This window comes from Sarcophilus harrisii, chromosome 2 (genome assembly GCF_902635505.1).
Source record: "Sarcophilus harrisii chromosome 2, mSarHar1.11, whole genome shotgun sequence".
In the NCBI taxonomy this organism is placed as follows: Eukaryota; Metazoa; Chordata; class Mammalia; order Dasyuromorphia; family Dasyuridae; genus Sarcophilus; species Sarcophilus harrisii.
Genome location: NC_045427.1, coordinates 568,166,425 through 568,190,924, shown reverse-complemented (window position 1 = coordinate 568,190,924; position 24,500 = coordinate 568,166,425). Strand labels below are relative to the sequence as shown.

Genomic DNA, 24,500 nt, shown 5'->3' with positions numbered 1-24,500 from the left:
CTCAAATGAAAAAAACATGAAATCAATATGGTTGTCCTTTCTTTCTTTCTGCCTTTTGACCTCATTTTGACCAAATCAGATTTTCTGGTAAACTATTTGGACTGTTTACAATTTGGCTTTCTGCTTGGATTCAGTCCTACAAATGATGGAATAGAAGAGTTGGTGTTAAATGAGAACTGATCTGAGGTTGCAGACTCTCAAACTCTGGAGACTTTTGAACAGACCAAAGCAAAAATCATAGGCCAGTAAAGACACTTTACAAATATAATGGCAGGAGCAAGAAGCTGCAGGTGCATTCAAATGGACCAAGAGAACATCTTTCTTTTCAGCTCAGCTGGTAGCAGGCTTAGTTCAGGCTTCTTGTGCTTCAGATCCTGAAAACTTCTCTGAATCTCTATATCATGACTTCCCTAACAACTAACTTAGAACCTATAAATCCTTTTGAATTATTCTTTTTGCCAGATTTACTAACTGGATGCAGATTTATTGCTTAGAAATTTCATATACTAGGATAGAAATATATTGCAATCTGTTGGTGACAACATACTTTGGGAATCAGTGAATTGATCATTTGATCAGTTATTCATTAAGCACTTATTATATGCCAAATGGCAGTTAGATGGCTCAGTGGTTAGAATGCTGGGGCTGCAGCCAGGTCAGGAAGACCTGAGTTAAAATTTGGTCTTAAGTTACTTACTAGCTATATGACCTTGACAAAATACTTAACCTCTGTTTGCCTAAATCCTTTAGAAAAGAAAGGAATGGAAAATCATTGTAGTATCTTTGCCAAGAAAACTTCTTGGATAGTATTGTCATGCTATGTCTATGGGGTCCTCAAGAATTGGATGTGACTGAATGATTCAGCAACAACTACAACCACCACCACCACCACCATTAGTCACTGGGCAAGACTCTGGCGATACAAGTAGAAAGAATGAAATACTCTTTATTTAGAAACAACATACATTATAATGAGAAATAAACATATATAAACATATTATATAAAAGGTATAAATACAAAGTAAATAAAAGCTAGTTTGACAGAGAGGACCCTAATAGTTGTGGGTTTAAGATACAGCATCTACCTCATAGGATTGTTTTGAGATAACACTTCAAAAGCTGTGAACATCAAAGAACTGTTACTGTTAAATTTCTTTGACTTACTTCCTTATTATTCCTTCTGTTCCATCCTTTTGCAAGTTAGCTTCTTTTTCCTTTCTTCTTCTGATGTGGATCTTTTAAAGATTACCAATGATCTCCCACTTACTAAATGCTTTTAGTTTTCTTCAGTTCTTAGCTTCTTAAACTAACTCTCCATATTCAATCAGTAGCCACATCTTGTAAATTTTATTATTCATCTTGCACCTACTCCTTTATCCCTACTAATACATATTGATATTTTTCATTATCATTTAAGTGAAATTAAATTATATCTATATGGGAGGATGGCTTGCAGGATTTTCTCAGACAGATGAATTAAGATTGGAAAAATTGGTTTCATCATAAGCCCAAATGCATATGAAAAGTCTAATTTCATAAATATTCTTGATCATTCTGATGGGATACAGCTCCTGGGGAAAACATAACAATAATGGGTCCCCTGAACTTAGGGTGCTTTTGTTCTAACAAAAGTCTGATTCTAAAGTCTTCTGGATTTAGAATAATCCTACAAACATTGCTGACTGTCAAATAGGTAATCTGCTGGTCAATATGATGATCAAATTCATGAGACAATAGTGAATAGACCACTCCTCAATTCTACCTCTGAATCATAAAATTATCATATTAGTGACCCTAAGAACTGGATAAATTTGTCTCCTTGTTCCTGGTTCTTTGCTAAATTCTTTTGTAACTTAGCCTGCTTCAACTGGCGTTACAATTACAATAAACTTTGCCCCTTGACTTAGAGATGGGTTCAAGCCCACAAATTTTTTTGAGATGCCTTGTGACCCCCAACTTTTTGGGGTCCCTTCTGAACCTCAACAAATCCACCTTTCATTCAATGCCACTTCAAAGCCTTCTACCTACAGTAATAGTTTCCATTATGATGTTTACCTGTGGCTTCAAGCCTTCCCCAATCCATTTTCCAAACATCATCAAAATAATGCTACTAAAGATACTGATGTGACCATGTTCCTTGCCTGCTCAAACATCTTTGATTGCTTCCTATTTCTTCTATGATAGAACAAAAACTCTTCACCTGGCACTTAGGGACTTTCATAGTCTGACTAAAAACACTCATTCCAGCTTTTTTTTCACATTCCCATACTTTACACATTCTTTACTACAAAGCAGGTTATCTGGTCCTAAACTTTATATTCTATCTTTATCTTTTCCGCAGTTATATAAACTGTTCCCCATTCTGACACACATTTCTTCTATACGTCCTCATTTCTGAATCTTTTACTTCCTGCAAGGTCCAATTTAGATGCTTCCATTCTCTCTATAGTCTTTCCTGATCCCACAATTCTTTTTCTACTCAAATTTTCTTAGAGCATCTTGTCAAGATCCTTTCCTTGACTCTGTCACTCCCTACCTTGAATCATATTTATATGTGCTCTTGAAATGTTCCTAATCTAGATTGTAAATTTCTTGAAGGCAGGATAACACAAAAAATCTTTGCTTTGCTAGTGCTTGCACAGTGTTTCTTAAGTGGTAGATTATCAGTGTCAAGCAAATTACTTGACATTGGTCTTAAGTCACTTACTAGCTGTATGACCTTGACAAAATACTTAACCTCTGTTTGTCTTAATCCTTTAGAGAAGAAAGGAGTGGGAAATCCCTGTAGTATCTTTGTCAAGAAAGCTTCTTGGATAGTATTGTCATGCCATTGTCCATAGGATCCTCATGAATTGGATGTGAGGACATTCTTGTTCAGGTAAAAGTGGTTCCAAAAGATCTCAGAAATTTCTTCTAATTCTAAGAGTCTATATGTGAGCATGGGGTGAAACTGCAAAGGGACATACCCAATAAGTATTTATCAAACTCCTATTATACCTCACTCCCTGGGGATGCAAACTTGGAAATGAAATTATCCCTCTCCAAAAGGAATTTATTTTTTCAGTATTAAGCTGGGATTGGAAGCCAAATCTTTTGACTAGTACTTCTACCACATTGAAAGAATAGTTGAAAATAGTGATCTAAAAATTAAAAATTCAGTCAACTAAGGTATTTTTCCCCTTACAGGATCCTGAATAATCTATTTGGCTGAACTTTTTTTTTTTTAACTTTGTTGTTTGGTTTTTGTTATTGTTGCCAGAATGTGTTGGTTGTTTTGTATGGTCTAAGTCAAAGTCACTGAAGGTTGACTCTGAGTCATATTTATCAGCACTATTGGATATTCACTATGTCCTGAGATGGCCATTTGTTCTGACTTTTTTCAACTTTACAAACCACTGTGCATTTTGTTCTCTGCTTTCAAGATGCTATCAAGAGTGGAAACACATATAGATTTTCTCCCTAAGGTTTGACTGAGTCATCAAAGGCACAGATGCTCTGAAGATCCATTACTATAATTACTTCACTCAATTTCTTTAGGCTACTTCTCTATTTTTGAGGCTGAATACATATTGTAAGTACATATTGTAAGAATGTTTCTGACCTACCTTCCAAGGAAAGACTTTGATACAGTCTAGGCTAATTTACAATCCGGAGCTTCTAATATTTCTATCAAGTGAAAGAAAATTCATTTGTTCACTTGACAATTATTAAATGCTACTTCTTCAGTGCTTCTACAAAAGTCTTATTCCAGCACCTCCTTATAACAGACTCTGAGACCTCAAAGTTGATATCTATAGTTGGCAAGTTCTGGAAAATTATACTAAGATAGATTGCTTTGAGTAGAGACTGTGAATAGATTCTATGTTGTTCAAGGACAATAGTAGATCAATTGACCATCAGGTAATGAATTTTTTGACTCTAGTGACTTCCAGCAGTCAAGCACCATACCAATTTTGAGAAACTCATTTGCCAAATATCAAGAAATAGAATAATAGAAATTATGAATGTTATCATCTCACAAAGTAGAGTGAGAAAATAGTTGAAGAGAAAATGATATAAGATGTAATTAAGACAAATCATGCAAAAAGTATTTATGAAAGTGCCTAGGAAGACAACAAAGAAATGCATAATAGACCAAATCTTTTCATATTACTGTAAGAAAAAATGCAAAATAGCCCTTAGCCCTCTGCATCTATTTCTATAATACCTGATAGTGGAAAAAGGTCAGTAAACAGAGTAGAGAGGCCTAAGAATCACAATGATTAAAATGCTTATAAAACTAATTTAACTGTTGATAGTCTTAACATGATTTTTGTTCAATAATCAATAAGATAGTAATTGCTAGGAAAAAAATCCATATTGACATATTCACTAAATGAAAGGAGATAACTTGGTTTGAAATTTTTTTTCAAAGTAGTAGATTAAAGATCTTAGAAAAGTTGATTTCATCCTATGCTGAAAGGAACATTAAAAAAACTAATCTCATAGATTTAATGTGCTTATTGGAATATTTATGCTTATTAGAACAGCAGCAAACAGTTCACTATGGAGATAATTATTGCTTTTGCATAAAGAAAAATTCTAGAGGAAGAAGAAATAGAGAAATAATGTGAAGGACTTGAAAAGTTCTTCCAAACCAAATCAATATATATCTGGTTAACTAGTTATTTCAATGTAAAGTTGGGGCATAAACGAAGATGGTAAAAATAATGTTAGAGCATTCAAATGTCATAGTGGATAGAGTACCAGCCTGGAGTCAAGAAGACTCATCTTCTTGGGTTCAAATCCATCCTCAGACACATACTAGCTGTGTGATCTTGGGCAAGTCACTTAACTCTTTCCCTCACTTTCCTCATATGTAAAATAACCTTTTGAAGGAAATGGCAATCTATTCTTGTGTCTTTGCCAAGAGCCTCAAATAGGTTCGTGAAGAGTCTAATACTACTGAACAACAATAACTAATGTTGGAAAATATGGAAGCTAATAGTTTATGTTCTTAGATGTCTCACAGTTCCATGTCATGATGTAAGGAGAAGTTGATTGAGTATTCCATTTTTTTCTTGAAATCTAATTTACTGAAGCAGAGAAGGGCCAGATTTGTTAAGAAAAACTAGTATATATTATTGATTTATATTAAAACAAGTTGGCTTGACTTTTTTTAATGTGATTTTCTATACACAGTCCAGAGACTGTGAGACAGGAACTAAACAGAGTAGACTTGTGTCATGGAGCAGAGAAGAAGGAATACTATGCTCATGTACAATGTTCTGTGCCTCAGGAATAGTATATGGTTGTGGGCAAAAAACATGCCTAGCTTCTGATACTTGCTTATGTGTACTGAGAAACGACTTTATGGACTATAAATTCCTAGCTTCCTTCTGCCCTTGTTTCCTATTCTGAAAATAATCAGTCAGTCAACAAGCATTTAAAGATTAGATTTCCTGAAAATAGATTTTTCCTTCTTACCCAAGATATAACAGTAGCTATGGTACTGATTACCAATAGAAGCACATACTAATAGAGGACATGTGTTTGCACACTGCCTGAGAGAAGAGACCCTGAGAGTGGACTTTTCCTTTTATGAGTTACTTTGCAAGAAACATCAAGTTAAAGAGTTCTTAAATTCTTGAGCTCCCAAGAATGAGAAAGCTACTGAGTTTAAGAATAAGTCACTGTGGGAAAACTGGGACACTAATACATTGATTGTTGGTGGAGTTGTGAAATGATTCAACCATTCTGGAGAGAAATTTGGAACTATGCCCAAAGGACTATAAAACTGTGCATACTCTTTAAGCCAGCAGTGCTATTACTGGGTCTGTATCCCAAGGAAATCAATAAGGAAGGAAAAGGAGTCACATATGCAAAAAATATTTGTAGTAGTTCTTTTTGTGGTAGCAAAGAATTGGAAAAATGAGTAGATATCCATTAATTGGGGAATGGCTGAATAACTTGTGGTATATGAAGATAATGGAATATTATTGTTCTATTAAAAATGATGAACAAGCTTATTTTAGAAAGGCTTGGAAAGATTTACATGAACTGATGCTGAGCAAAACAGGCAGAACCAGGAATACATTGTACACAATAACAGCAAAAATGTGTGATGATCAACTATGAAAGACATCATTCTTCTCAGAGATTCAGTGATCTAAAGCAATCCAAATAGACTTTGGACAGAAAATGTGATCTGTATCAAAAGAGAGAAGTATGAAAAATTAATGTAAATCAACACATGCTATGTTCATTTCTTTTTTCTAGATTTTTTTCTCTTTCACGATTTTTCCCTTTTGCTTGATTTTTTCTCTCCCAACATGATTCATAAAAGCAATGTGTATTAAATATAAATTTACCAGAAAAAAGAATATTACCAGTCTGCTAAAAGATCATTGTGTCTGACTTCATGACACTATTTGGAGTTTTCTTGGTAAAGATACTGGAGTGGATTGCTATTTCCTTGTAAACATCATTTTAAAAATAAGGAAACAGAGGCAATAGAATTCTTTTTGGTGAAGCAAGAGTATATTCAATTGATGAGTCAGAGCTGAGGGTCTACTCAAAACTACATACCTAAGGAATGTGGAGCAACAAAACATCTTATCTGTTGCTCTTTATTTATCCTCTGCAAAAACCTCAAACTGTCTGATTGACAATGCCTTGCTAAAAGACATACCATCTTCATACCTGGATGAAAAGGCATCTTGTCTCTTTACCTGACTCCTCCTTACTCTCCTTCATAATTTACAACTTTATAGGCTGTTAGCCTGCTAGCTAAGCCCTAAATTTTCAATATATAAAACCCTTCTGAACTATTTCTAATTTGCTATACTTCCTTTGGAGGCTAGCCTGTTAGCTATGGTGTAAATGAACTCTTTTGTGCCTTTAAGAGATTTTCTTTGTATTCTTTCAAACTATGAAGCATGACTCGAACACACTTCATAATATTGTCCCCATAGACTACTAGGACTATACAATGAGAGGTCAAGAGATTTGAATTTAGCTAATCCTTACTACTGTTGCTCTCTCAGTGAAGGTCTAATGCGAAGGGAAATAGTTCATTAAGTAGCCTCTCTAAGTTTTACTCTAATTTGAGAAAGTCTAATGAGCTACTTAAGCATATTATGTTCTATCTGTTCTTGAGATCCCATGAGTCCTCTAACTCTCATGTATTTTCTGTGGGATGAGATAAAAGCTTTCTCATATTCATGTTTTTAGCACATCAAATGTTTATATAAGAGCTAAGGGACTTTGTAATCCACATTTTGGGAAACCTAGATATAAACTATAGCTAAACTTTATTTTGAAAATATTTTCAGAGATTATAAATAAATTAGAAGAACATAACATAGTTTACCTCTCAGATCTATGGAGGAGGAAGGAATTTATGACCAAAGAAGAACTAGAAATCATTATTGATCACAAAATAGAAAATTTTGATTATATCAAATTGAAAAGTTTTTGTACAAACAAAACTAATGCAGACAAGATTAGAAGGGAAGCAATAAACTGGGAAAACATTTTTATAGTCAAAGGATCTAATAAAGGCCTCATTTCCAAAATATATAGAGACTCTAATTTGTAAGAAATCAAACCATTCTCCAATTGATAAATGGTCAAAATATATGAACAGACAATTCTCAGACAAATAAATTGAAACTATTTCTAGCCATATGAAAAGATGCTCCAAATCATTATTAATCAGAGAAATACAAATTAAGACAACTCTGAGATACTACTATACACCTGTCCGATTGGCTAGAATGACAGGGAAAGATAATGCGGAATGTTGGAGGGGATGTGGGAAAACTGGGACACTGATACATTGTTGGAGAAATTGTGAGTACATCCAGCCATTCTGGAGAGCGATTTGGAACTATGCTCAAAAAGTTATTAAATTTGCATACCCTTTGATCCAGCAGTGCTACTACTGGGTTTATATCCCAAAAAGATCTTAAAGAAGGGAAAGGCACTTGTATGTACAAGAATGTTTGTGGCAGCTCTCTGTAGTGGCCAGAAAATGGAAACTGAGTGGATGCCCATCAATTGGAGAATGGTTGAATAAATTGTGGTATATGAATGTTATGGAATATTATTGTTTTGTAAGAAATGACCAGCGGGATGATTTCAGAAAGGCCTGGAGAGACTTACATGATCTGATGCTGAGTGAAATGAGCAGGACCAGGAGTTCATTATATTATTCAACAACAATACTATATGATGATCAGTTCTGATGGACGTGGACATCTTCAGCAATGAGATGAACCAAATTGGTTCCAATGGAGCAGTAATGAATAGAACCAGCTACACCCAGTGAAAGAACTCTGGGAAATGAGTGTGAACCACTACATAGCATTTCCAGTCCCTCTTTTTTTTGTCCGCCTGTATTTTTGATTTCCTTCACAGGTTAATTGTACACTATTTCAAAGTCCGATTCTTCTTGTGCAGCACAATAACTGTATGGACATGTATACATATATTGTATTTAACATATACTTTAACATATTTAACATGTATTGGTCTACCTGCCATCTGGGAGAGGGGGTGGGGGGAAGGAGGGAACAAATTGGAACAAAAGGTTTTACAATTGTCAGTGCTGAAAAATTACCCATGCATATATCTTGTAAATACAAAGCTATAATAAAAGAAAATATTTTCAGAGTTTGATTGTGCTTGATGTTTTGATTGAGGATGATGATCAAATAGAAAAAAAAAAAGGAGCTACTCTTTGTGGCTAGCCCTCAGAATAAGAAGTAGTCTATATTATTTCAGAATCTTTGGAGGTATCTGGGCCATGAGTTACAAGTTAGAGGTTGTTGGACAAAGTGAACCCTAATATCCATAGAAGTAACTTCAATATCAGCTGCTAATTTGTGGTCAGATCATAAAATTATTAGAATAAAGATTAAATTATTATTTGTTTGGAAGACATAATAAAGATGGAAAGATATATAATAGAACTTAAAATCCACATTGTTTTTAACAACTTGATGATGGCAAAAACATTTCTTAAGATTTTTTTGGGGGGCTAATTCATGTATGGAAACACTTTTCACTGATGTTGATTAGTTATTATTTTGTGACTTACAGTTGGTTTCCTAGTATCCTAAGAAATTAAATGACATGGTCATGCAACCATTCTGATTCAAAGCACAAGTAAAATAGATAGTTTTTACTCCAAAACTGGTTCTCTGTGCAATATACAACATTGCTGTCCAAAAGAACTTTAACTAATGCAAAAATAATTGCCACAAACATGAGGGTAAAAGAGCTCAGAAACTATCTCAGTCACTAAACTTTTAATCTCTATGTCAAATGAAGCCATGCGTTTCAAGGACTGCATAACTTGGGAACATAATCTCATTTGTAAAATATTTTGAAAGATGATGATAGAAAAATACAATAAATGTCATCTGAACAAAAATAAAAAATTAACCGATAAACATTTATTATGTGCCTATTGTGTGCCTGTGTTAAGCACTGGGGCACAAATAAGAAACATTAAAGATAAACATAAAAATAGACCTTGCTCTCAAGGATTTTGCAATATAATAAAGAATACAGCACTTAAATGGAAGCTTAAAAACGGGGGAGCAATTTAGGGAGTACCTGATGCAAGGGGAGTTGAAATCAGACAGAGCTCCAGATTCAAAGTGGAGCAAAATAGAAGTCAAGTTTTCCCCTCTAAAGGCTAAGAAAAAAGTTTAGTACTCTACCCTCTAGATCTCCAATCAGAGGGAAGTTGAAGAAGGTGGTATCCAAAGCTTGGGTGGTGATGGAATTAGAAATGATGAGTTTTTTCCTGGGAGAAGCAGTTTATTCTGTGGAGCTTAAACCTGAAAAAGTTGTGGATGCAGTTTTTGTATGTGATCTAAGCAAACTATCATCCCATCAGCATTATGGATGAAATTGGAAAGAAAACAACAAATAGATGCAAAATGGAACAATTTGTTAGTATTTTATATTATTTATTTTCATTGTCAAGTATAATTGAAGAATCATATCCCATACTTACTTAAAGAAAGGATAATGATAAGACATTGTGTATTATAATTGGAACTTTACCATGTTGGATGAATTTTTTATGAAGGATTTATGGAAAGTTGCAGACTAAAATGATATAATATGAAAAGGCATGGCAAAGGCTACCCAAATCAATGAATACCTGATGCACTCTGGGAAAAGATGATTAGATAAGACATAAAGGAACTTTTACTGTCTAATAGTAAGAGATGACATCACACTCATCCCAGATGTGTGTGTATATTTATATGTATGAATGTTTGCATACAAAAATGTAGACTTAGAGTATGCATGAATATATAATATATATGAGTACATATGTGAATAGTATGCATCCATGTATATATACAAATCCCTTTTATCTGATCTCATGTAAATACCATATCATATGCACATATCATTGTATGTGCATATATGCATACCACAAAATCCACATATTTATATACATGCACATACAAGGGAACAATTAAATCCATTTATACAAAAGCATGTATTTTATTCATTTATTTAATAAGCATTTATGATTTGGCCCTGTTGGAAATACAATTGAAGGGATGTAGAGATAAATATTAGTAAGAAATGGAGAAGAAAAGGTTAGGTGAGCTTCTGTTGCCTTAGCAAATCTATTTGGTTCAAGCTTGATGAACAGTGTGCTTTTTCAGTGATTGCAGAGGCAGTTGAGGGCAACATGGACACTAAAGTTAGGAGGGAAGATTTTATTTTTGTAGTGTAGAGTAGACAAGATCCTTGTAATAAGTATAAAAGGCTCTACAAAATGAAAAACAATGTGTAAACTTTAATACCTTGTTAAATACCATGTTTAACAACATGTTAATCTGGTAGAGCTACTATGTCTCTAATCTAGATTAATGGTTGGTATATCTAGCTAGATTCATAGTCCTTGGTCTTCTTAGATGGATAAATGCAGATGAAACTCCTGTCAGAGCCTTGTGTTTAGTCCTAGGCATTTCATCCAGCCCATAGTGGTCTCCAAGTCTCCTAAACTCTCTACACTGAGGAATCAGAATTGAATAGGGAGAGATTTGTTACAAACTGTATCTTTCTGTCTTTTGTCCATTATAGCTTGTTCTTTCTCCCCCAGTGAATTATAACCTTGTGTGAGAAGGGGACTGTACTTTCTTCTTCCCAAGTAATTCCCTTGGTACAATTGGTACTCAGTCAATGTTTCTGACTTCAGCAAGATATTGCACTGAAGTCCAGGTGGTCCTTTTAGCTGAGATACCCTATGCCCTTTGTTTTACTCTGGTACACTGTGATCCCTGTCCTAAGGACCTTCCTCTTTTTATTCAATAGGATTAATCCATCTTTGGAAACAAATTATGCACTCAAGGAAACTCATGTGGAAGATGGATTGGAATAGAAAGAGCTGAGGCAAAGGAGGATTCTGAGAACTTGGCAGAATAGGTTAGTAAATTTCAAGCTCTCCAGATTTTCCCCACCAGTAGAACACATTTGCACCTCAGGGCAAACATATATTGGTAAAAAGTTAAGAAGACTTGGAGTAGAACAGGGGTCCTCCTGGTACAACCCAAGAAGATCTGAAGAAAGACTCCAGGCTGGGATTAACCCATGTGAAGTATAACCTTCAGGCTAGCTTGACAGAAACACCAAGTGGGGACCCCTGTTCTACCCCAATAAAAGACTACAGGTCCTGGAATCATATATACCATCAATGAAAAGAACTAGGACTATGGTAAAAAACGTCATATCTAGTAATATTATTCATAATACTGAATGAAAAAAGGGACATTTAACAAACGTGAAGATTTTCAGGACTTTCAATCAAAACCAAACTCAATAGAAAATTGAACATATAAAAGCCAGTATCAAAGATCAATGTCAAGGAACTTAACATGAACAAATTGTTTATGTTTTATACATGGAAATATACACCATATGTTTCAGATTGACATCAGTAGTTGGATAGCTCAAAAGAAAGATTAGGGCAGAGTTGAGTATGATCTGATTCTTAAAAAAACACACAGAAAAAGGTAAAAATAGTAATGATGCTATACAAATGAAGTGTAGAGAAAGAATAGACAGAGGCATTAGAAGGTGAAGGAGGGTTTGTAGTTCTGAAAACCTACTCACATCAGGAATGGTTTAAATAGGCAACACTACATATATCCTTTGAAGAATATAGCACCCTCTAAAATCTACAAAGAAATAAGAGAGGAGGAATGAGTGGAAGGGGAAATAAAGGGTTAAGGGAAAAAGACAAAGGAGGGATCCATGGTGGGGGGAGATTTATACATCAGCTATACTAATATTCTTTTAAATCCATGTATGCTTATGGGTAATGCATGTGCTTATATATATATGTATGTATATATATGTTTATATATAATATATAAATAAATATATATATGCATGTATATCTGAGTACATGTAGATATGTATGCATACTGCTCTATGTATGTGTTTATGCAGGTATAGATATATATGTGTGTAAGTCTGTGGGTGGGTATGAATGTATATGTATAGATATATGTGTATGTATATATCTAGATATGTGTAAATAAATATATCATTGCTTAGGGAAGATGGGGGGCTGAGAGGAGAAAAAAAGAATAAAGTAAAAACAAAGTATGCAGCAGAGAATAAAAGAGTAACCTACAAGGAAGCAAAGAAAAGATGCACACTAGTGAGTATAATTTCTTTTACTATTATATATCCTTTCTTGAACTGATAGTTTATTGTTATACAATTTGAATCCTCCCCGATGTTCTTCAGTATACATGGCAATCTTCTGTTTTGTTTTATTTTTTTTTCCTTTTCTGTTTTTCTTTATCCTATTCTTTTAAAAAAATAAAATAAATCAAAAAAAGAAAGATTTGGGGCAAGGAGAATAATGAAGACAGTACAATAATTTTGGTGAGCAGTTATAGGTGAGTAGACAGAATGGGTTAGTGTTAAGGTATATTGTATAGGTAGAACTGGCGAGATTTCATAATTGACTGGATATATGAGATGAGGGAGAGTAGGAAATATGTATAACACTGAAATTACAAATCCATGAGACTAGAAGACAAGGGGTTTTCAGCAGAAAGAGGAAATTTCCAAGAGAAGTTCTCTCTTGAAAAAGTTGTTTGTAATATCTTTAGACACCTAATTTGAAATGTTCAGAAGCTAGTTGGTGATGTGAAACTAAAGTTCAAGGGAGAAATTGGACCTGGATGCATGTACCCCCCCCAAAAAAAAATATGTGTATATGTGTGTGTGTGTGCATGCATATATCTGTGTATATGTGGTTATCTGTGAATCCTCTAGAGAATTTATAATAAATCACCTGTGAAATTCAACTTCCTCATATCTAAAATGAAGACAATATCTTTATTACTCATTACGAGAATATTGGTAGGACTTAGTGAAATTTGGATGGAACCAAAGTTTTAGTAAGTTGTAAGCTATTATTCTTTTTCTATGATCTCTGGAGGGAAACAATGTGATCTATCTCATTCACAGATGGAATGACTGATAGCCTCTAAAATTGTGGAGGTGAAAGATAAGGGTATATTTTAAAAGAGGAATTTAGTCCAAATGATTCTTCTCATGGTAGCATTTGAGAAAGGGTGACAAAATAAAATGTTCAGCCTGTGTGGGGAAGGTAACACTGAAGAATTGGAAAGAGCCATTTTCCTTCTACCAAACTGCCCCTTAAATCACTCTAAGCAAAGTTTTCTCATTTTAATCCTCAGATTTCTTCGACTTCACTTTGCTTCATTTCTGACTGATGTGGACTGGGAATTCACCCTTACTTTGAGTGAGAGAGAACAGATTGAATATTTTAGTTCTTAAGAACTGAGCTACCTTCATTTTGTGCTTCTGCTTTTGAGTAGATAGAAAATTCTTTGAAAGGTTCTTTGAAAGTGGGTGTTTCCACTTCCTTATTTATTACATATCACTTTTGGGGATGAAGGGGAAATAAAGAGGGGAGATAAAAGGGAGGAAGAAAGAAAAAGACATAAAACTACAATAAATCCTTTTGAAAAATCTTTCTATATTGGTTATTGGGGTGGAGAGGAAGATCACACCTTTAATGGAAACAGACTGGAGGCCAGTATTAGGCAGGTAAAAGAATATTCAGGTGGACTATTTTTTTTTTTAATTAATTCTAATTAGAGCCCAAATTTCCAGTTTTCTTTATTAGTGGGATTTATGGTCAGAACTTGAAACAAGGTACTACGTGGAATTGAGGAGACAATGGTTAAATCTAGTTTAGCATTGATTTAATCCTACAATAAATAATGGTTTCTTAGTGATAAAATGATTTATTTATACTCATTGTAGAGCATATAAGCCAGAAGCTCTCAGGGCCAAAAAAGACAAGCCCACTAGAAGCTCTTGGAGGCTGAGACAGATTCATTCCATCGTCCTCATTAGTGGTGGCTGGAGGCTGAAACACACACCTTTGGATTTGGGAAATTCAGAAGCCAGAGAAGACAGGCAAGAGCTCAAGCTCTAGGAACCAAGGAGAGAGATAGGCCTTTAAGAAAGATAATTGGGCCCCAGGAAAGGAGACAAGAAAATAGAAAGAGAGATAGATAGATAGATAGAAGAAAGAGATAATAAAGGATTTGGACTTTAACCCCTGGCTACTCGTGTGGTGACTACTGAGCTGGAGGTTGCTTCCAGAAACCCCAAGAAAACCTCAACAGAGAACATTACATTTTAGAGAGAACGTTACAAGTGGATGGTTATCCCATTCTATATCAGTAATTGATCCAATAACTAGCACTGCAATAATATTTAGGGATATTTGATGAAAAGATTTAACAAAACTATAGCAGAAAAATATTTTCCTCAATACCAGAGCAAACTTCCTTTTCTACCACCTTGGTCCTTGGGGAAAATAGACTCACATATAGAAGACACTCAATTTAGTTCAGTCCAATTTAATTGAAAGAACACTAAATTTTAAACATAAACATTCATAGATTGTGGGTTATGCCTGTGTATGCTGGCATATTTAGGTATGTAGGTAGCACATATCCACAGAATTTAGAGTCATAATTTAGGATTCAGAAACTTTGGCTCCAGTTACAGCTCAGTAATTTATAATCAGTATGATTTAAGGCAAGTAAAATCTCCATTTGATCATTTGTCAAATAAAAATAATAGTATTTGATCTGTTTGCCATGATTCTTTAAATAAAAATAATCTGAATTAAAGAGCACCAAAAATAGAATATTTCCAGGTAAAAGAGAAATATTATATATGAAACTCTGAACACATACACACACATACACACACATGCAACTTTCTTTTAAAAAATATAAAATAAATTCAACATGTGACTTTCATAACTGTTCTGTTTATCTGTATTTCATCTTAAATTTCCTTCTGAATATTTTTCAGCTGTTTCAATGACAATTTTTCCTTCTCTTTTCTCTAGCTTTCTCCTTTCTCTAACCCCTCTCTCCAAATAAAATGAGAGGAAAACAATACTTATAACCAATTAGCACAGTATATCAAAACAAATCCACATATTTTCTAAGTACATAAATATATGTCTTTTCCTGTACTTTTGTAGGTAGTCATTTTTCTTGTCTGACTTCTATGGAATGAATAAGACAATATGTGTGAATGTGCTTTGCAAGTAAAAAACCCAGATATAACCATAAAATATTGCCTTTAGGAAAGTTTAAAGTCTCTGCCATTTAACAATTAATTTTAAGTGAAGTTTCAATATCTCTGAAATTATAATGCAAGTCTGTGGGAAAGAAGATTCATTTTGTATTCAACTTTTCAGTGGCAGGGTAATGGAATGATATAAATTGAAGTCTAGTATTCCCTATGCTTATGCTGTCATGATTTGAACACTATCTATTATCCTACTAAAGTAATGAACAGCATGAACTTAGCAGTTAGCAGTGACTCTCTTTCCTCTGAGGGGTTTGATTTTGATAGGCAAATTTATGTTATTCCCAAGTGACAGTATAAAGCATGAGACTTTGACTACTAGAGTTGGAACTTCTTCCAGACTGGAGGGGGATGGGAATAGATACTAGTGTTTGCTCCAGAAATCTTGCCACCAGGCCAGGCCAAGAAGAAGTAAAGAAGACACCATCTGCTGCATCATTAAATTATAACAAGCCTTGATATTCTTTCCAGAAGCTTTGGACTTGTTTGTTCTTCCTGGTGGAAGGGCAATTGTGATTGGCCCAACTAGAGAGAGTTATCATATCTTATCTCTGGCTGGTTATTATTTGATTAAAAGAACCTTCCTCCTCCTGCTCAGTTTCAAAACAGAGCACTGGTTGGGGCATTTGTGCCTGCTGAGCTTGCAGTCATCAAAGAGACTTTTTCTGAGGTTACTGGAGAACATTATAAGTCCCTGAACCACTGCCTATCAGCCTGACTCCACAAGTAAGCATCCAGAAGAGCAAGGTTCCTGCTTTTAGGCTTTCCTTGGCCAGTGTTGGTCTCTCCAGGGCTGTGGGCTTGCTAATTGTGATTTAACCAGTTGCAAAAAACCTGCAAAAACCTTCAACATCTGAGCAGCCAGGTAACTTTTCTATAATGTTCTATTTCTTGAGTTGTCAAGAGGATGGATGAAGGAAACTCCCGTTGGCCTCAAAGGGCTAGATACTAGCATCTGAATGTCAGAAAAATAGAAGAGAAAAATGAAGATGTTAGATTTAGAAGAGCTTAGAAATACTTCTGGCCATCCAGATCCCTTTTTGGGTTCTGAAAATGACAATGGCAAAGTCAGTGTGCTTTCTTGTATATTGTTTACCTTGGGAAAGACAACTAAATAAATAAGCTATGGCCAATTTAAGCTCTAAAGGTCTGCTTTACTATTCTCTTGGTTAGCAAACTTTCCTATAGCTAAAGATTCTTAATCTGGTCTATGAATTTGGTTTTTTAAGAAAAGATTTGGAGGATTTTGTAATTGACTTCCTTTATAATCCTATGCGTATTATTATTATTATTATTTGCATTTAAAAATATATTCTGAGGAGTTCTTAGGCCTCAGCCATCTGCTGGAAGGGCCTGTACCATAAATAAGGGTGAGAACCCTTGCTTTAAGCTTACTGATTTTGTATACATTCCTTCTTGATGTTTGCTTTTCATGGCTGCATCTCTGAAGGGAAAAAAAGATATTACTTCTTAAAGATAAATTTAATTCTTTATACTTAACCTATCTATTAATGTATGAGGGATGCAAATGTGACTGTTTGTGCTTTTTACTTATTAAAACATAACCTGGAGATGCTTTGGGAAAAGTTCCCAGTTCTGAATTTTCTTTCTAAATTCTGCTTTCCTATTTCACTTGAGAATTGTATTTTATTTGAAATGTGTTTCTTTTCATTTCTCCCATGTTCTAAGCTTCAGATTTTAAGTGGGTGAGGAAATTGGCCAGAAACCTATGTTAAAGGCTTTTCTCTTTGATGAAAGCTGAAATTCTTATAGGTGACCTGATAACTGAAACTATGCAAAGGAAGGATGAAGGGGGAGAGTTCACATTTTTAAAAGATGCTTGGGGGGAAATAAATATTACAAATATAAAGGGAAAAAAAGTAGGGTTTTTGTGGGCATCATATGAAGTGATACTTTCAACAAATTCTTTATGCTCTGAGAGTTATAAAGCAATCATTCAAATCACTATTCTTTTACTTACATTTTCTGACTGTCATGTTTTGTTTTGCCTTGATGTTTTTTCCTGAGTTCCTATTTGCTATTATTTGAGTTCTAACTAGGTTAAGGAACCTGGCCATTGACCCAGAGTACTGAAATAGAGGGCAAAGGGATTTTATGATTGCAAGTCCTGTATTCATTATGCATATGCTGTTTTGACTAACGTGTTCTCACTAAATTGATGTTTACTTTCCAGGATAAACTTTCCCCATTGGTTTTAAGTTTGATAGGCAAGGGCCTGTTGTCCCAAGTGACAATATAAGGAATTAGGCTTGGGGAAACAGGGAGACTCAAGCTCCCTGATAGATCGATCTTAGCCTAAGAAATAGACCATAGCTCCAGTGGCTGAAGTGATGCTGTTCCTTAAGACCAAATATAATCCTGGAGAGAGGGGCAGCACAGATTAACACAAGTGATGGGTGGTAGTTCTATCCCTTGAATAACTTTCCACATAAGGATATGGAGTCTTTAAAGTGACTTAATTTGAGGTGATTCAATTTTTCCAGGGGCAGTATACATCTGTGGATATCATTTCCTCAGAAAAGAAGGGATTTTTCAGGGGCATCTCACCATATTTTCTCCCCTGGGCAAAGAGGGATTCAGCTGCTAAATTGGGGTGCTTCTTTTCCTCCCATTAAGTTAGAGAAAAATCAGGTCTGGAACAATTCTTTAGATTATGATGTATTCTTTTTCCTTCCTCTACTGCATCAACTTGAGGCCCCAGAATTCTAGCTATGATTCTGGCAAAAATATATCTTCTGAGCCATTTTTCTTTAGGGAATGTTTTTTAGGTAAAATGATTATTCTTTCTGATAGGAAATGGGACAGTGCTACTAATAAGCCTCTTTTGCTAGTGAAACTCTCAAGATTATTAAGACTAGCAAGTCCCATTTGAAATATTTGTTGTTATTAATCAGATGTTTCAGCAGCAGAAATGACACAGACATTACATTTTAATTACTTTTGGAAGCATAAGATTCCAGAACACATAGGGATTAGGCTTATATAGAACTTTAGAGTTGGATATGACTTCTTTTCTATAACTTCTGCCCTTTGATTTTTAGTCTTGCTTCCATTTACCAACCATAAGCTCTCTCTGCTAATCAACAAATTTTTATTAAACCCTACTACATACAAGTGACAATGCAAGTTATGGAAATGGGACAGGAGTGATCTCTTCAGCATTTTTGATAAGTGATTTTATTCAGCTTCTACTTGAGTAGTTTCAGTGAAGTTCGTGTGCAGACTTCTTTTCTATAATTTCTGCCCTTTGATTTTTAGTCTTGCTTCCAATTACCAATCACAAGCTCTCTCTGATAATCAACAAACTTTTATTAAACCTACTATATGCAAATGACAATACAGGTTATGGAAATACAAAGACAAAAACAAAACAATTCCCACCCTTAGGAAGGCTACATTCTATCAGGGAGATAACTTGTGCACACATAAATGTGTATGAAATACATACAAGGTAATTTTTTGGGGGGGAAGTCTATAATATTTGGAGGGGGAAGGAGAAGGAAGGGGAGACTTCATGTTCAAAAGTGATACTTGAATAATTTTTGATTCTTTTTGTCCTCTAAAAATATTTATTTATTTATTTTAAATTGTATTTTATTTTTTCCAAATACATGCAAAGATAATTTTCAAAAGGCACCTTCACAAAACCTGGTGTTTCAAATTTTCTCCCTCTGTCTCCTTTCCCCCTCTCTAAGACAGTAAGCAATCAGATATAGATTAATGTGTGCAATTGTTTTAAATATATTTCCATATTTGTTACTCTGAGCAAATAAAAGAAAATCAGATCAAAAGGGGAAAAAAAATGAGAAAGGGGAAAAAACCAAGCAAACAGACAACAACATAAAAAAGTTAAAAATATTATAGTTTGATCCATATTCAGTCTTTATACTGAATAGTTCTTTATAGTTCTTTCTCTGGATGTGGTGAATGGCACTTTCTATCACAAATCTCTTCGAAATGCCTTGAATTGCCTCATTGTTGAAAAGAGTCAAATCCATCACAATTGATCATTACATAATTTTGTTGTTATTGTATATAATGTTCTCTTGGTTCTGCTTCACTTCATTTAGCATTAGTTCATAAGTCTTTTCAGAAATCAGCCTGCTTATTATTTCTTATAGAACAACAACATTCCATTATATTCATATAACATTACTTATTTAGCCATTCCCCAACTGGGGAGCATCCACACAATTTCCAGTTCCTTGTCACTACAAAAAGGGCTGCTACAAATAATTTTGCGCATATGGGTTTTTTCCGTCTTTTATCATCTCTTTAGGATACAAACCCAATAGAAATACTGTTGGGTCAAAGGGTATGCATATAGTTAAATAATTTTAAATGAAACAAGAGGCAGAGAGGTGATGGGAGTCCATTCTAGGAAAGAGATGCCTGTTGACTTTCACTGTTAATTATGGTACCAATGACCCATTCTTTTATTTACATCTGGGGAAAGAAGGGCTATTAATATTGATCTCACTCCATTCCTAACTTGGATTCTTGTGTGGTTGAGTTGTTTTGGACTTTTGTTTTTGTTTGTTTGTATCCATTTTTTAAAAATAGCTTTTTATTTATAAGTTATATGCATGGGTAATTTTACAGCATTGACAATTGCCAAACCTTTTGTTCCAATTTTTCACGTTCTTCCCTCCAACCCCTCCCCCAGATGGAAGGTTGACCAATACATGCTAAATATGTTAAAGTATAAATTAAATACAATATAAGCATACATGTCCAAACAGTTATTTTGCTGCACAAGAAGAATGGACTTTGAAATAGAGTACAATTAGCCTGTGAAGGAAATCAAAAATGCAGGCGGACAAAAATATAGGGATAGAGATTCTATGTAATGGTTCAGAGTCATCTCCCAGAGTTTTTTCACTGGTTGTAGCTGGTTCAATTATTACTGCTCTATTGGAATTGATTTGGTTCATCTCATTGCTGAAGAGGGCCACATCCATCAGAACTGATCATCATATAGTATTTTTTGTTGAAGTATATAATGATCTCCTCCTCCTGCTCATTTCACTCAGCATTAGTTCATGTAAGTCTCTCCAGGCCTTTCTGATGGATCCATGTTTTTATGAGTATAGATAATTCTGAGGGTGATAATATCCCACTATTGATGTAAACCGGCCACTTTTCTGTAATTCATTATCTTAGAAAATTGCCCAGGACACTGAATAACTAAATGAATTGCCCATAATCACACAGACATTATGAACCAATAGTTCTTTCTAATTCCAAGACTTGCATATACATCCGCTAAATTGTACCAGTCCAGCTCCTGGCTGTAATTGGTCAATAAACATTTATTAAGCATTTACTATGTCTTAGACACTATGGATAGAAATAGAAAAGTAGGATTATTGCTGCTCTGAAGGAGCTTACAAAATAAATGTAGTACATAATGATTGGGATAAGAGATACTAATAATTGGAAGAATCAGATAAGGTTTCTTGAATGAATTGGTGTTCGACTTGATACTTGAATGAAGTTAAGATTTTAGAGATAGAGATAAGTAGGGAGGAGTATTCTCTTTATGCAAGGGCATGGAGAAGAAAGTTTGAAGGTAGTGCTTGAGGACCAGCTAAGAGGCCATCTTGGTTGAAGATTAGCCAGAATGAAGAGTCAGAATTTGAAGACCATTATTAAGTCTACTGAGGGATTTCTATGTGATTCTAAAGACAATGGGGGAGTTGAAGCTTCTTGAACAGAAGTGTTCTTTAGTCATAATTTGGTAGTTATATGGCAGCTCCAGTAACATTAGATGCAAAAATGCTTTTACAAATACCTTTTTGACCAATTGTAATGTTTAGTTTGCTCATTTCAGTTCAGCCAAAATGCATTGTCAACTGTTTTTTCCCTCTTTATCCTTTTCCCCTAGCAATCATTTGTTTGATCTCAGGTGTGACCTCAGGGCTAATCAGGTGTGATTAGCATTTATATCTTAGCTGGAAGAATATAAGAAGCTCCTGTTTGAGCCAGTTTTTGACTCAGTTGTCTAGTGTACCTCCCAAGATTTTGATTGCCTCACTGGATTTTCTGCTTGTTTCAGATTCCTGCTTTACTGCTGCCTTGATGCTTTGTATGACTGCTGCTTGTATGATTCCTTCAGCCCTCATCTTGTCTGCTTGAATTCCTGAAATAAGCACTGTGACCTCTGCCAACCATGAGCCCCTACCATTACTTGGGTTTCTAAGTCTGATATCCCACCAAGAGCTACTCCTGTCTTAATGCACAGAGACCTGATGCAACTTTAACCTCCATAACTCTCTGAGCTTATAGTTTAAATTAGTACATAAGTACTATAGTACTAGTACATAGTAGTACATTAGTGCTGTCAGAGGTAGGACCTGAGAACAGTTGAGCTAGAAGGGCCCTTTCGAGATTGTCAAATCCAACCCCTTTGTTCTATAGACAAGGAAAGTGAGACCCTGAAAGTTATTATATCATGCCCAAAGCTACTGAGAACTGTAGGCATACCCTAGATTATAGAACTCAGATTCACAACCCCAGATTGGTGCTTTTTCCACTCTTCTCAGTGGCTTCAGTTGAAAATGGGAAATTGTGCACAGTAAAAGACTGACTTCAGGTGCCCTTCTGCAAAATTATCAGTTTAATTTTTTACCCCCTCCTATTTCTAAAAGGGTCTTTTCTTCCCTGTAATGCCTTTTCTCTCTACTCCCTTTTCCTATCCAGTTAGTCCCCAGTGTCTTTACATAGCCCAGGGGTTCAAAAGAAAATTCACAGGAAAGTATTAATGTCTGAAAATGATGGAATGTAGTGTGTTCTCTCCTCAAAATGATATGTGCTTTAAAAAAAAATGATGTTCATTTAAGCCAAAGAATTGAAACTCTCACATTAAAATGTTAAGAATTGTGGCAGATGATAGGGGATATGATTTCAGGCAATAAGAGGGAATAAAGTCAGTGTTTTCCCAGGATACCTTGAGAGGTTATGAGGCTGTCTGCCTGTTTAGAAAGTAGACTTGCTCCTGGACACCAACAGACATTGATATCTGCCTTGAAACAGCCTTTATAATCATCACTACTGCCTTAAGATTATTTGAAATAGATGCACAGCCACATTCTGTTCACCAGATGTAAAATCTAACCTTATTCATTTCACCCTAAGTGACTCATTTATTCTATTACCAACTCCAATATATGGCAGTCTATCTTTATTTTCCTGGCTACATTTAATTTTCCTTTTGTGAACTCTCAGGGTAAAACCCTGAAACAATTCATCTAAAGGAAAACAAAGTATTTAGCATTTTTTAAAAGACAGTATTGAAAGTTATTACTCTTCATGAGATGGGCCCATGTCCTAAAAATTGAAATTTGTAAGTTACATTGAAAGAAATGATTAGTAAAGGACCTGCCTGCAACATTATAAAGTAGAAAAAAAATTGGTATTTGATTTCATCTTCCCTTCCTTACCTGCACTATTTCTACCTTTCTGATGCTCATCTGACCTTAACTCTCCGAAAGGAAACTCTTGCTCTTAGTTGGCTTTCAACTAATCCCTAGGGCTATACTAGCTAATTATTATTATTAATCATCACCTCACATTTATATAGCACTTTAAAGTTTGCAAAATACTTTCCTCACAACAACTCTGAGAAATAGGTACTATAAATATTATACCTATTTTAGAATTAAGGAAACTGAGAGTCAGGAAAGTTCTGACTTGTCTATATTTAATCAATTAGAACATGTGCTGAACCTGAGCTTTCTGCTCTCTAATAGTCTTTTGATTCTATATATTACATCTTCTCTGTAGGAGCAAACTGACAATAGCTGAAGGTATGATCACTTCCAGATAATTTAATGTACTTTCAGAAGGAACTCTTAAAAACCAGATTGATTTTTATACTCAAGAGGATGAAGATTATGAGTGGGAAAAAGGGAAAAGGAGTGGTTAGTTTAAAACCAAACTAAACCACTCCCACTATCAACACCACTGCCACCACCATCTTGATTTGCATTCAGGAAACCCATGTTCCCATTGTTTCAATTGTGACAGTTATTAGCTATATGACTTTAGATAAGCCATGTCACTTCTCTGAGTCTGTTTTCCTATTAATAAATTAAGGAATTTAGATTACATAATTTCTAATTACACAATACTCTAACATTGTATAATTTAAATAAAATACAGAATGCTGTAGTAAGTAGACTAGATAGTTGGGGAAGGGTAAGCCTAGTCCTTCCCAGTCATCCCATGTAAATGTTTAGAAAATTTTTCCTTGATAACTCAGGAATAATGAAATTCAATTTTGTGAATTAAGTAGAGAGAACACTGGGTCTGGAGTCAGAGAGCTTGAATTCAAACCTAAATCTCTGATGTGTACTATATGTGTGATCTTGGATAAATCCTTTAACTCTCAGAGTTCTGTTTTTTCATTTGCAAAATGAGAGGGGTGAACAAGCTTGCCTCTGTGATCCCTTCCAACTCTCAGTCTATGATCTGAATTATGTCAGGATATAAGAAATGAACTGGAGAAGGAAATGGCAAACTGCTCCCATGTCTTTGCCAAGAAAACCCCAAATCGGGTCACCAAGAGTCGGACACAACTGAATAGACTCAACAACAAAATAAGAAATAATAGGCTAAAGGAAATCTTTCTCAAATTCTAAATACAAGGTTGAATCCCAAGGTGAATTATTTCCACAAGGGTCATAATGGGAAAGTGAAATCTTATTTAAAATAGAAATCTCAACCATATCTTATCTATCCCTCAGGAACTGTTTTATCTTGAGATGAAATATAGAACCCAGTCTGCCAGCCTTCAG

The 24,500-nt window shown here is 34.8% G+C and overlaps 1 protein-coding gene across 1 annotated transcript in view; it reads left to right on the top strand.

Moving 5' to 3' along the window:
* Nucleotides 1–16,278: 16,278 nt before the first annotated feature.
* Nucleotides 16,279–24,500, top strand: part of GPAM (glycerol-3-phosphate acyltransferase, mitochondrial) — a 73,935-nt gene continuing 65,713 nt past the window's right edge. Inside the window, exon 1 of the mRNA XM_003755368.4 lies at nt 16,279–16,546. The gene's annotated coding sequence lies outside the window, so the exon portion shown is untranslated. The remainder of the gene's footprint in view (nt 16,547–24,500) is intronic.